Genomic DNA, 13,333 nt, shown 5'->3' with positions numbered 1-13,333 from the left:
TCTATATACTTACACAACCTCTCTAGGTCACTCTGATACATCCCACTCCACCTTCAGACTATTCTGAATATTAGAAAGATCTTCCTTCTATTGACTCAAAATGTCCTAAAACTGTAGATTTATACCCGTTGATATAAATTTTAACTCTTGAGAGTAAAATGAATAATGATTCTTCCCTCTTCTCCCCAACAGCTTTCAGATACATAAAGGCAACTACTTTGTCCTTCTATGTCCTTCTGAGAGGAGAGAGTGTGTGCATGAGTGGGGGAGGGGCACAGGGAGAGACAGAATCTTAAGCACACTTCACACTCAGCAGAGCCCAATGCTGGGCTTGATCCCTGAGATCAACCCTGGGATCATGACCTGAGCTGAAACCAAGAGTCAGATGCTCAACCGACTGAGCCACTCAGGCAACCCAATCTCCATCTCCACTTTCAAACCATCTCCAAGCCAGTCATTTCCAGCTTTGCTAATCTTTCCCCTGATGCAAAGATTTAAGTCCCTTTTTCTTCCAGGCTGCCTTTCTCTGATGCTCTTCAAGTTGATTCTATTAGTTTTAGATCTTTGATCCATTCAGATTATGTACTTTCAATTGTGCAAACAAAGATCACAGTAGCTTATAGGTGGATATATCACACAGGGTCCACTGATAAAGAACCCCAAATCATTTTTAAAAAATTTTTAATAAGTTTATCCATTTATTTTGAGAGAGAGAAAGAGAGTGAGCAGGGGAGGAGCAGAGAGAGAGGGAAACAGAGAATTTCAAACAGACTCAGAACTGTCAGCACAAAACTTAATGCGGGCTCAAACCCACGAACCGTGAAATCACGACCTGAGCCAAAACCTAGTCAGATGCTCAACAGACTGAGCCACCAAGGTGCCCCCAAATCATTTTTTTAAACAGAAGTTGTTGCCAAGCTAGTTCCCTACCTCTTTCCCTAACTCTGTATCACTGCAGTTTGTTTAATTTTTATTTAGACTCACATGGATAAGCTTACAGTTAACTGATAAAAACTTGTCTTTTTAGATTCTGCTTATCCCTTCAACTTGTCAACATCTTCATCCACACTAGTAATTTTGTCCTCCAAGTCAAAGGGGCTGCAGAATTCTTACACAGGAGAGTCCTTGAGAACAGGAATCTACTTGGAGGTGAGTGCTTAAAGACGTACTTGCTGAATATATTTCACAAAACCAAGAAAACTTCTGATGGAGACCAATAAAATGTGGAGGACAGGTCTTCCAATTCATCTCTTGGTGTCTCCATCCATCAAATATTTGATATTCACCTTACCAGAAAATTTGAAAATCATGCCTTTCCTATTATTAAGCAAACTATTAATAGAATGTTATATAGAACCGGTTCAAAGACAGAATTTTACAAACCTGTTATCAGATTAATATTGATTCACTCATCAGAAATACTTGTATGTAATTGCTCAACTCATTATGACACTAATTTTATGTCCATACAGTCTTTTTGTCTCCTCAATTTAAATTTATCAGGATACAACTGGAAAAAGTCAAAATAAAATCATACGCTTCCACATCTTCCATCAAAACTGTTTTTAAAAAGAAAGAATTGGATTAACATGTTTTGTTTTTAGTAAATCCATCCATCCATGCAATGGCTATTCTAGAATTTTGCCTGGAATTGACATTAATTTCTAGAGTTTATCTTTAAATTTAATATATTGAAAGCTCATGAGAATGGGGCCCATAACTGCCTTGTATCCTGAGAGCCATGCACAGTGCCTAGCATCCAGTAGGCACTCAATAAAAGTTGGTTGGTTGGTTGATTGGTTGGTTGGTTGTTTGGTGGGTGAGTTGGTTGGCTAAATGAATGAGTCTATGTTTTGGTGAATTTACTCTTTTTCCGGTTTTGAAAAATCAAAATGGCATTTATCTGTTTCTAATTTTCTGATTCCTACACAAATGTCCAAGAAGTTCTCCATTCCAGATGAGCCAGAAATAACCTCCAGTTATAGACAGGATCAGCCTTGAATGAACCCTGAGGTGATAATAGCAAAGTCCTATCCCTCCCAACCAATTAATTGTGTGTGTACAAAATTGTGTCTGTGTGATCCTATAATAAATTTTGTGCCCTGATAGAGGTCTGACCTCCAGCCCTTTATTTAACACTGACCTCATGTATTGGACTATGTGCTAGTATATACCTGACTACTCTTGAATCCAATTTTTAACTGGAACTGAGTTCTATCACTAATTCATAGGCTTAGGGTACTAGACTTTTCTCTTTATTGCCAGCCAGAGACTGGGTTCTGCTTCTGATATTCCTTTTACTGACTTTATACAGCAATATGACTTACCAATTACATATTGTTGCCACACCCTATCACCTTAAAAGGCCTCTTAGCATTACCAGAGTCCTGGCTAGAATTAGAATTTGCTAACTTTTCTTATATTTAAAGGCCTTTGATGACGTTCTGGCTTCACCATGGATAAGAATAGCTCTTCTGAAACAAGTGTTGGCAAGGATGTGAATTAAAAGAAACCCTTGTGTACTGTTGATGGGAATACAAACTGGCGTAGCTACTGTGGAAGACAGTATGGAGGCTCTTCAAAAAGTTAAAAATAGAACTACCCTATGATCCAATAATTGTACTACTTGGTATTTACAAAAAAAAAAAAAATACAAAGACACTAATCCAAAGGGAAACACGCACCCTTATGTTTATTGTGGTATTATTTACAATAGCCAAGACATGGAAACAGCCTAAGCATCCATCCATAGATGAATGGATAAAGATATGGTATGTATACACAATGGGATATTATTCAGCCATAAAAAAAAAAGAATGAAATCTTGCCATTTGCAACAACATGGATGGAGCTAGAGATTATAAGGCCAAGTGAAATACGTCAGTCAAAAAAGACAAACACCATATGATTTCACTCATATATGGAATTTAAGAAACAAAACAAATGAGCAAAGTAAAGAGAGAGAGAGAGAAAGAGGGAGGGAGAGAGGGAAGGAGAAATCAAGAAATAGACTCTTCCAAAGCATAAAGACTCTTAAAAACTGAGAACAAACTGAGGGCTGATGGGGGGGTGGGTGATGGGTATCGAAGAGGGCAGCTTTTGGGATGAGCAGTGGGTGTTGTATGGAAACCAATTTGACAATAAATTTCATATATTAAAAAAGAAAGAAAGAAAGAAATAGACTCTTATCTATAGAGAAGCAGATGGTCACCAGAGGGGAGGTGGGTGGGAGGAACAGATGAAATAGCTGATGGGGATTAAGAATACACTTACGGTGATGAACACTGAGTAATGTATAGAATTGTTGAATCACTCTATTGTACACGTGAAACTAATATAACACTGTATGTTAACTATACTGGAATTAACATAAAAACAATAATTTAAAAAAGAGTAGCTCTTCTATAAGTTCTAATGTATTCTTCTTAGTTTCTTTAACTGCCATTCACCAAATCTCTGGGTTCCTAACATGTTCCAATGTCATGGGAACAATGACATTTAGAGTATAACCTTCTGTGCTAGGAGAATCAACATCATGTAGAATATCTTGGTGTTCTTAAAATTTCTTTGTCTCCATGGCTCTATTTTCTCTAATTTCAGCTCTACCACATTTAGTTTCAAGTTTAGTTTCCTTCACAAATAACACAGAAGCAAAAACAATTAAGAGGTTCTGGAGTATTTTTTTTATTTTCTTTCAATATTATACCATCAGTCCTTAACAATTAAATAAATTTTGTGTCAAAAATAAATAAATAAATAAATAAATAAATAAATAAATAAATAAATAAAATTTGTGTTTTAATCTGATTGACACTAATAGTACAAGTCGACTCCATTTTCTTTTAATTGCTGTGATTAAATATCTTTCTTTCAATCATTTATACATGTCCTTTTAATTCAATTATTCCAAAAAATATTCCTGGGAGCCTTATATTTGCCAGATCCTCTTCTAAGCTGAATACATTTATGAACAAAACAAGGACAAAGGTCTACTCTTTGGAGCCTCCATTCTAGTCTGAGGAGAAAAAAAAATCAGCAAACAAGTATAAATATAACATCAGGTGGTGACAAGTGCTATAATGAAAAATAAGGCCGTGTAAGAGGGATAATGAATAAGGGTGATGAAGGAAGGCCTCTCCAGGTCACATTTGAGCAGAGTAGAAGTGAGGGAACGAACTGTAAGGATTTATGGGGGTAGAACTTAATAGGCAGAGAAAATAAAAGCAAAGCCTTGAGGTGGGACTGTGTTTGGCTTGTTCACTACAGTGGATAAAGTAGAGTGAGCAAAGTAGGGTGGTGAGTAAAATAAAATGGAATACTGAAAAACAGAAAAGCAATACAGGAAAAATTGAAAAGTAAACAGATGGGACAAATAGAAAACAAATAGCAAGATGGAAGATGTAATCCAACCATATCAATAGTTACATTAACTACATATGGTCTAAACCAATTAAAAATCAGAATTGTCTGTCTGGTTTAAAAAGCAAGACCCAACTATATGCTATCTGTAAGAAACAGCTGTGTATAAGAATCTTTAAATATAATGATTCAGTAAGATTGAAAGTAACAGGATGGCAAAAAAAAAAATGTATCACATAATCACTAGCCATAAGAAACCTAGTATGGCTATATTAATATCAAAAAGAGACTTTAGGACAAGAAGCATTATCAGTACAGAGAAGGACATTTCATAATATTAAAAGGGTAAATTCATCAGAAAGACAGCACAATCATTTTTTATTGTGATAAAATGTATATAACATAAAATGTACTATTTAACCACTTTAAGGTATACAATTCAGTGGCATTAAGTACATTCACAGTGTTATGCAACCATGACCATCATTCATCTCCAGAACTTTTTCATCTTCCCAAACTAAAACTTTACATTCATTAAACAATAACTTCCAATTTCCCCCCTGCCACTATCTTCTGGCAACCACCGTTCTATTTCCTGTCCCTATGATGTTAACTACTGTAGACACCTCATATAAGTGGAATCATACAATATTTTTCCTTTTGTGTCTCACTTATTTCACTTGGGAAAATAACTTCAAATTTCAATCATTTCATAGCATGTGTCAAAATCTCATTCCTTTTTCAAGTTGAATACCATTCAATTGTATGTATATACTACATCTTGTTTACCTATTCATCTGTCAATAGACATTTGGGTTGTTTCCACTTTTTGGCTATTATAAATAACACTACTATGACCATACGCGTACAAATATCTGTTCAATTACCTGCTGTCAAATCTTTTGGGTTTATACCCAGGGGTGGAAATGCTGGATCATGTGGTAATTCTATGTTTAATTCTTTGAGAAATAGCCACACTATTTTATGCAGTGGCTACACCACTTCACATTTCCACAAGCTATGCACAAGGGTTCCAATTTCTCCTCATCCTCAATAACACTCTTTATTTCTTTTTTAATGTTATTTATTTTTCAGAGAGAGAGCATGAGCACAAGAAAGGAGGGGTAGAGGGAGAGGGAGAGAATCTCAAACAGGTTCTGCACTGTCAGCACAGTACCCAACTTGGGGCTCCATCTCAGGAACCATGAGATCATGACCTGAGCCGAAATCAAGAGTCAGCCACTTAACCAACTATGGCACCCAGGTCTCTCTTTTTCCTTTCCTTCCTTCCTTCCTTCTTATCTTCCTTCCTTCCTTCCTCTCTCATTCTCTCTTTCTCTCTCTCTCTTGTAACAACTGTCCTAATGAAGTAGTATCTCATTGTGGTTTTGATTCACATTTCTCTAAAGGTTAGCGGTGTGGTGTGGTGTTGATCATCTTTTCATATGCTTATTGACTGTCTGTGTCTTCTTTGGAGAAAGGTTTTATTCAGTTCCTCTGCCCGTTTTTTTGGTTGGGTTGTTTGGTTTTTGTTATTGATTTGTAGGTGTTCTTTATATATTCTGTATGTTAATCCCTTATCAGATATATGAATTGTAAATATTTTCTCCCATTCCATTTCAGTCTATTGATCTTGCCCTTCAATACACATATAACAATCTTACTGAACTTCAAAATACATGATATGAAATGAAATACATGAAATGTAAACTAACCAAATGAAAGGGATAGACAAATCCATGATCAAAGTTGTTTTTTATTAACATCCTTCTCTTAGGAATTGATGGAATAATTAAACAAAAATATCTGTCAGTATAATCAGGATAATAGAGATTTGAATAACAAAATTGACCTAACTGACATTTACAAAAAAATAAAATTAAATAATTAATTAATTAATTAATTAATTAAAAGCTAATAACTGCAGACTAAAATTTTATAGAATATGTTATCTGAGCACAATGGAAGTAAATCAGAAATCAATAACAGAAAAAGATCTACAAAATGCCAAAATATTTCTAAGTAACTCATGAGCCAAAAATAAATCACTGTTTTCGTTCAATTGAAATAGATTTTAATCAAATATTTCATTGAATGGCAACAAAAATACAATACATCAAAATGTGTATGATGCAACTGAAGTAGTGCTTATAGGGAAATTTATAAGTTCAAATACATATATTAGAAAGAAAAAGAGTATAACAATAGTGATCTAAGCTTCTACGTTAAGAAGCTAGAAAAGAAAGTGCAAATGAAAACCAAAGCAAACAGAGGGAAGGAAATAATAAACATCAAAGCAGAAATCAGTAAAATAGAAAACAAATTATAGAGAACATTAACAAAATCAAAATATGGTTGTTTGAAAAATTAAAATAATTCATAAACTTCTAGTGAACTGAACAAGAAATCAAGACAGAAAAGCAAATCAGTAAGAGGGGCGACCACTCCAGACCCTACAGACATGAAAACCATATTAGGGCCACTCCACTCCTAGTTTATATGTAGAAAGTTGCAAAAGACCATCACTCTAACTTTACCAATCAAGACAAGGCAGATCAGATGAACTACAAAATCACAGTATTAAAAAACCAGTTAAAATACTGAAAACAGAAACAACCACAAATGAATTAAAATCCAGAAATTGAGAAGCCATGTTATATAGAAAAGGAAATACACTCAGAAGCTCTCATCCCAGGCAGAAATATGAAGGATAAAGACTCTACCCTATGAAATTAGGATACATGATAATAAATGCAATTATATGTCTATATCTTGGTAGTAAAAAATTGGAAAGAAAGAGTTTTTAGCAGAAGATTGGAAGGTAAGAGTTTACCATTTAAAAAGCACCAAAAACTTATAATGCTTAGCAGTACGTTTAACAAACAACAAGTGAGACACTGAAAATTCAAATAATTCTGAGAAATATTAAAGATATCCTTAACAAATGGATGAATAAACCATGTTTATAGAGTAGAAGACTTATTAATGTCAAGTTGTTAATTGCTTAAATTGATGTGTAAAATCAATGTAATCCCAATCAAAACCCCAGAAGCACTTTATTAAAATTATCTATAAATCTTCACATTTATATTTTAACATAAAGGACTTAAAACAGCCAAACAACATCAAAAAAGAAAGAAAGCAAAATAAAGTTGGATTTCAAGACTTTACTATAAAGTTACTATAAAGTGATATGCATGTGGTATCAGTGTAAAGATAGACCCCCCAAAAAATCTATGAAAAAGATATGTTGAGGGTATGTATATTTATGATCAAGAGATTTAAAAAATTGTTTTTCATGTTTATTTATTTTGAGAGAGAGAGAGCACAAGGAGGGGGCACAGGGCTGAGAGGGGGGGGGGAGACAGAGAGAGAATCCCAAGCAGGCTCCATGCTGTCAGCCTGATATGGCTGTCCATCTCACAAACTGTAAGATCATGACCTGAGCTGAAATCAAGAGTCTGATGTTCAACCAACTGAGCGACCCAGGTGCCCCTAGAGATTTTTGACCAAAGTACACAGATGATTCAATGGGGAGAAAAAAAATCTTTTCAACAAATGGTACTGAAACAATAAGACATCTTTATGGAAAAATAAACTTCAGCCTCTATTTCGCTCAGTACACAAAAATTAATTTCTGATAGATTATAGACCTAAATGTAAAAGCTAAATCCTTGGAGAAGAAAACATAAAAGAACATCTTCATCACCTTGCAGTATGCAAAGGTTTCTTAAATTGAACACGAAAAGCAACACTGACCATAAAAAAAAATGTTGATAAAATAGAGAGCTTCAATATTAAAGAGTCGTTCTTAAAAATATATACAATTTAATTAGATAAAAAGGCAGGCAATGGACTACAAGAAGTTACTGCAATACAAACATCTAACAAAAGATTGGGAAACAATATCAAAGGAACTACTATAATCAATAATAAAAAGAAAAACAACCCCATTTTTAAAAATGGGCTAAAGATTTGAACAATTTACAGAAAGATATGCAAATGGCCACATGAACACATGAAAGGTGCTCATCAGGGAAGCACAAATTAAAACCAAAATGTCCTACCACTTCACACACACTAGAATGGCTAAAATTAATATACTGACATCATCATATGTTGGTGAGAATGTGCAGCAACTGGAACTCTCATACACTTCTGGCATAAAAATACCACATATAAAAATACTACAACCACTTTCTTTTTTTTTTTTTTCAACGTTTATTTATTTTTGGGACAGAGAGAGACAGAGCATGAACGGGGGAGGGGCAGAGAGAGAGGGAGACACAGAATCGGAAACAGGCTCCAGGCTCTGAGCCATCAGCCCAGAGCCTGACACGGGGCTCGAACTCACGGACCGCGAGATCGTGACCTGGCTGAAGTCGGACGCTCAACCGACTACGCCACCCAGGCGCCCCTACAACCACTTTCAAAATTAGCAGTTTCTTACACAGCTCAACAAACATCTACCCAATTACCTAGCAGTTTCTCTCCTAGATGTTTACCCAACAGATATAAAAACATATGTCAACAAAAATATTTGTACAAGAATGTTCATAGTTGCCTTATTCATAATAGGCAAAAAAATAGAAACCACACAAATATCCATCAACAAAAGGACACAGTAGAAACAAACAAAATGATACAACGATGGTATATCCATACAATGGGTTACTATTGAACAATAACTAAAAGAATGGATTATTGGTATAAGCAGCAATTGGATGAATCTCAAAAGCATTATGTTGGGCAAAAAACAGCTAAACACACACTTTATTATTCCATTTATACAAAATCCAGAAGCAGGGAGAACAAATCTGGCCATGAAAAATCAGAACACTGACTGACTGCCTAAGGAGTTGGGGATGATTCAGATTCATCTCAATAAGAGACAGAGAGATTTAGAAAAGGAGAGAGAAGTAGAAAGAGAATAGGAAAAGAGACAGTAGAGATGACAAATAGGGAGAACTCTTTGGGGAGGTTCTGCTCTAAAGAGATTCAGAAAGATGGAGCATGAAGGAAAGGTGGAATCAAGATAAGGCTGCTTTTATAAAGTTGGGTGATATTCTGGAATATTTGTGCCATGTTTTGGAAAAGAGGAAGCATATGAAGATGTAGGGGAAGCGGACACAAATGCAGAAGTGATATGTTTGAGAAGGTGAGAGATGGGAGGATCCAGCGTATGAGCGGAGGCCTTTGAGCAACCATCCTGGTTTCTTTAAACATCCCAAGTTAAGATAGTTCACCTAAAATGTTTACTGTAGTGCACTTAAAATGTTTACTGCAGTTATATTCAGTTGTCAAACAAACATCATTGCTGTTCCTTTTTCTTTCTTCTTTTTTTTTTTTTGATTACACAGATTACACACCATGGGTGATTTTATAACAACATATCCTTCTCCCAGCATGCAAAGAAAGCAAAGTTTGTTAACTAATGAAAGATGATGGATTTGGGTCAAGGAATTGTGACAAAGGTTTTAGAAACTGATAACTCCAATAGCTTTTCTCAAAAGACAAGCACAGCAATAAGGGGAAATGTAAAAGAACTTCTCGGTCCAAATCAGGTTCAAGAGCAGAATTAAGGTTACAGGAGAACAAGTGCTAATCATCCTTTGCTCATTTTGAACAGATTAAAGCTCCAGCTCTTCCATAAATGCTGAACATATTCTTAACTGCCTGTGATTTCTGCAAGCCTCGCTGGTTTAGAATTAATATCAATACTCCATTCTCAACACACACAAAACTCTCTCTCTCTCTCTCTCTCTCTCTCTCTCTCTCTCTCTCACACACACACACACACACACACACACACACACAGCCTGTGCTCAACATCAACAAATACCCACAGCTTGAGATTAATAGTCAGGAATTAGGAGGGCAGGAACCTTCGATAAAAGCCACATGTAAAGGCCAAAGTGGATTTTTAATATTGGGGACAACAAGCATTAACTAATTTTTCCTACTGGAGTGCACTGTCCTTTAGTCTCTATTTTTGCTCCTAATTGTTCCTGCAGGTAGTAGGTTAACACATAACGTACTTAGAGAAGGAAGCAATTGAATATGGCATAGATACTGAAAGAAAGGGCTCAATAAAAGAGCAGCATGTGCTCTAATCTGGCCTTTTACAACATCTACTATCAAAGAGCTTTGGGGGTTTAAGGGGATTAGACACCATAACCCATCTGTCAGGTCATTATGTAAGGAAACACTCCTGCTGTTTTCAAGGGAAGATGCCCTACTGTATATTATTATCATTAAGCATTTAGAGTACTGTAGACTCGCAAAGCTCTTTCAAGGCATTTTTATTTGTTGTTTCTTCCAAAATGCTGTCAACTCTAAGTCTTATTTACAGAGAAGAAACTGAGGTACCAGATGATGATGGCAAACATCTCAGTCACCCAGGGAATAGGAGGAGCAATGAGGGGAGCCTGTATCCTTGAGAAAAGGGAATAACCTACTACATCCTTCCACCTAAAACTACGCCAGAGGTTTTTGGGGGTTTGTTTGCTTTTTTTAAGGCCAATATTAATTCTCTCGTGTTTTCCTGCAATGTTATACATTATTCCATAACAAATACTTATGGGTTATTTTCTGTAGACACAAGACGTATCTTAACAGTTGTATCTCATGATTGACACCGTTCCATATGGGAGGAGAAGCAGGATGCATTCAAGCATAAGCACGTGTAAAGATGGAGTGATATATCGTAGTTATCATTTACAAAACTGGAGATCCCAAATCTAAAGCATAATGAGGCAAAAATGAAATACTACATGTCCATTCATCCATGTTGCTTATAATTTGCTAGAAATAATTTAGCATTCTAGTAAACTCTAAGCAAGCAACTTAGTATACAGGGGAAAAAATAAAGATGCTTGCTGGAAAATAGCAAAGCTATCCAATATGCGCTCCCTGGAGAGTTCTAACACATCACAATAACATGGATGCAGTTACCTGATAACATTTATTTTTCTGAGATTTTCCCTCCTATTTAGAACAGAATTATGGGACTCATTTTTGTGAATTGTAACATGAAAGGATTATAGTTTTCCCCTGAAAGAGAATTAATCCCCACTTAAAATAAAGGCATGAATAGCATTGATATATTTAGACCTTAAAGTCAGAAGATATATTCCTCAATTGTGCACAATTATACAAATGTACTGATCAAACTTGAAGACTTCATTAAAAGACTACATTTTACATCTTTTAAAGTTGTTGTACCTCCCCCAGTAACAAGGAAAAAAACTCATACCATTCTTTAATCATGAGTTGATAAAGAATACTGATATTTGCTTATTTATTACCTGCTGAGGACCTACTATATGCCAGACATAATTCCTTTCCTAAGGAGTCTACAGCCTGATAGAAGAGATAAGATATATCCATTATAACTTTATTACAAGGTAGAAGGCAATGGTCCCATAAGTAAATTATAGGTAAATTATTCTGGAGTTTGAGGAAAAGTCCAGCACTGGACAGGATTACCATCTCATCCACTGGGGGAGGCAGGGCAGGGTCATGTGAGGAAGGAGGAGAGATACGGGAAAGCTTTACATGACCGATTTCAGTTGAGGTGGTTGGTACTCCAAGGATGTGTAAGGAATTGAACAAGTGGAAAAGGAGGAGACAGATCATTCCAGGAGAAGGTAGTGGCACATGTATAGGGGCAAAAAAGATACTTGTAGGAGAGTACTAATGGTAGTTGGCTGTAATTCATAGTTACTACTACAGCCTAAATGATTACGCTGGATCATAGCTACATGTAAAAGAAAACAGAAGAGGAGGCAAAGCCAGACCAATTAGTGCTATGGTTCCAAAGTTTGGTTTAATCACCCACAGGCCATTTGGAAACTCAGCCAATAGCTAGGTGAAGCCTTGGCTGCTTTCGATTGCATCATTCAATTGTCTCCTTAATTCCTACCCACACCCACAGTACTACTTCAGACCCTGGTTACCTGTCACCTGGAATATAATAGCATGCTGCCTCACTCCTCATTAATGCTAGAATCATGTTTTTAAAACGTATGTATGCTCCTCACCAGCCTACTTCAAAACTATGTAGGGCTCCACACTGCCTTTTAAAAATTTTTTAATGTTTATTTATTTTTGAGACAGAGAGAGACAGAGCACGAGTGGGGGAGGGGCAGAGAAAGAGGGAGACACAGAATCCGAAGCAAACTCCAGGCTCTGAGCTGTCAGCGCAGAGCCTGACACAGGGCTCGAAGTCTGTCAACCACAAGATCATAACCTGAGCCGAAGTCAGACGCTCAACCGACTGAGCCACCCAGGCACCTCTCCACACTGCCTTTTAAAGAGGATGTGGCAAACTAGGTTAGTCAAAAGCTGGTCCAGCCTACCTTTCCTGCTTTATCTGCTTCAGCACAAATGTGTGTGCATAACACACACACTCCCAATGTCACTAAAGCTCATTCAGCCTCTGTTGGCACGCTCTGTGCTCCCCTTCCTTTCCAGAAAAAATCCCAACAACATTTAGCATTTTGATTCTGGAATTTATTCTAAAGAAATCATCTAAAATATTAAAATGTCTCTTTTTAGCCTCATCTCTTGTCATTTCCCACCTTGCCCCCACCTCCCGGTGCAGGGAACTACTTGCAGTCCTCATCGACTCTCTGCCTTTATTAGTGGCCTCCCTCTACTTGGTACCTTCTTGCTGGCTCACTTACCCCCACCCTTGCTTTCACTTCTTCGTATCTTATTCTTTTTTTGTTGTTGTTTATTTATTTTGAGAGAGAGAGAGAACAAACAGGGGAGGGTCAGAGAAAGAGAGAGAGAATCCCAAGCAGGCTCTGCACTGTCAGCGCAGAGCCCAATGCAACGCTCAGTCTCACAGACCGTGAGATCATGACCTGAGCTGAAATCAAGAGTCAACCTCTTAACTGACTGAGCCACCCAGGTGGGCCTGTATTTTCGTCTTAAAGGACCGATTCAAACGTCCCCCTTGACAAACCGT

Source organism: Lynx rufus, unplaced genomic scaffold (genome assembly GCF_022079265.1).
Source record: "Lynx rufus isolate CCGP_SWC_20201006 ecotype Redwood Valley unplaced genomic scaffold, mLynRuf1.p SCAF_2, whole genome shotgun sequence".
Classification (NCBI taxonomy): Eukaryota; Metazoa; Chordata; class Mammalia; order Carnivora; family Felidae; genus Lynx; species Lynx rufus.
Note: the sequence above shows the minus strand (reverse complement) of the source record.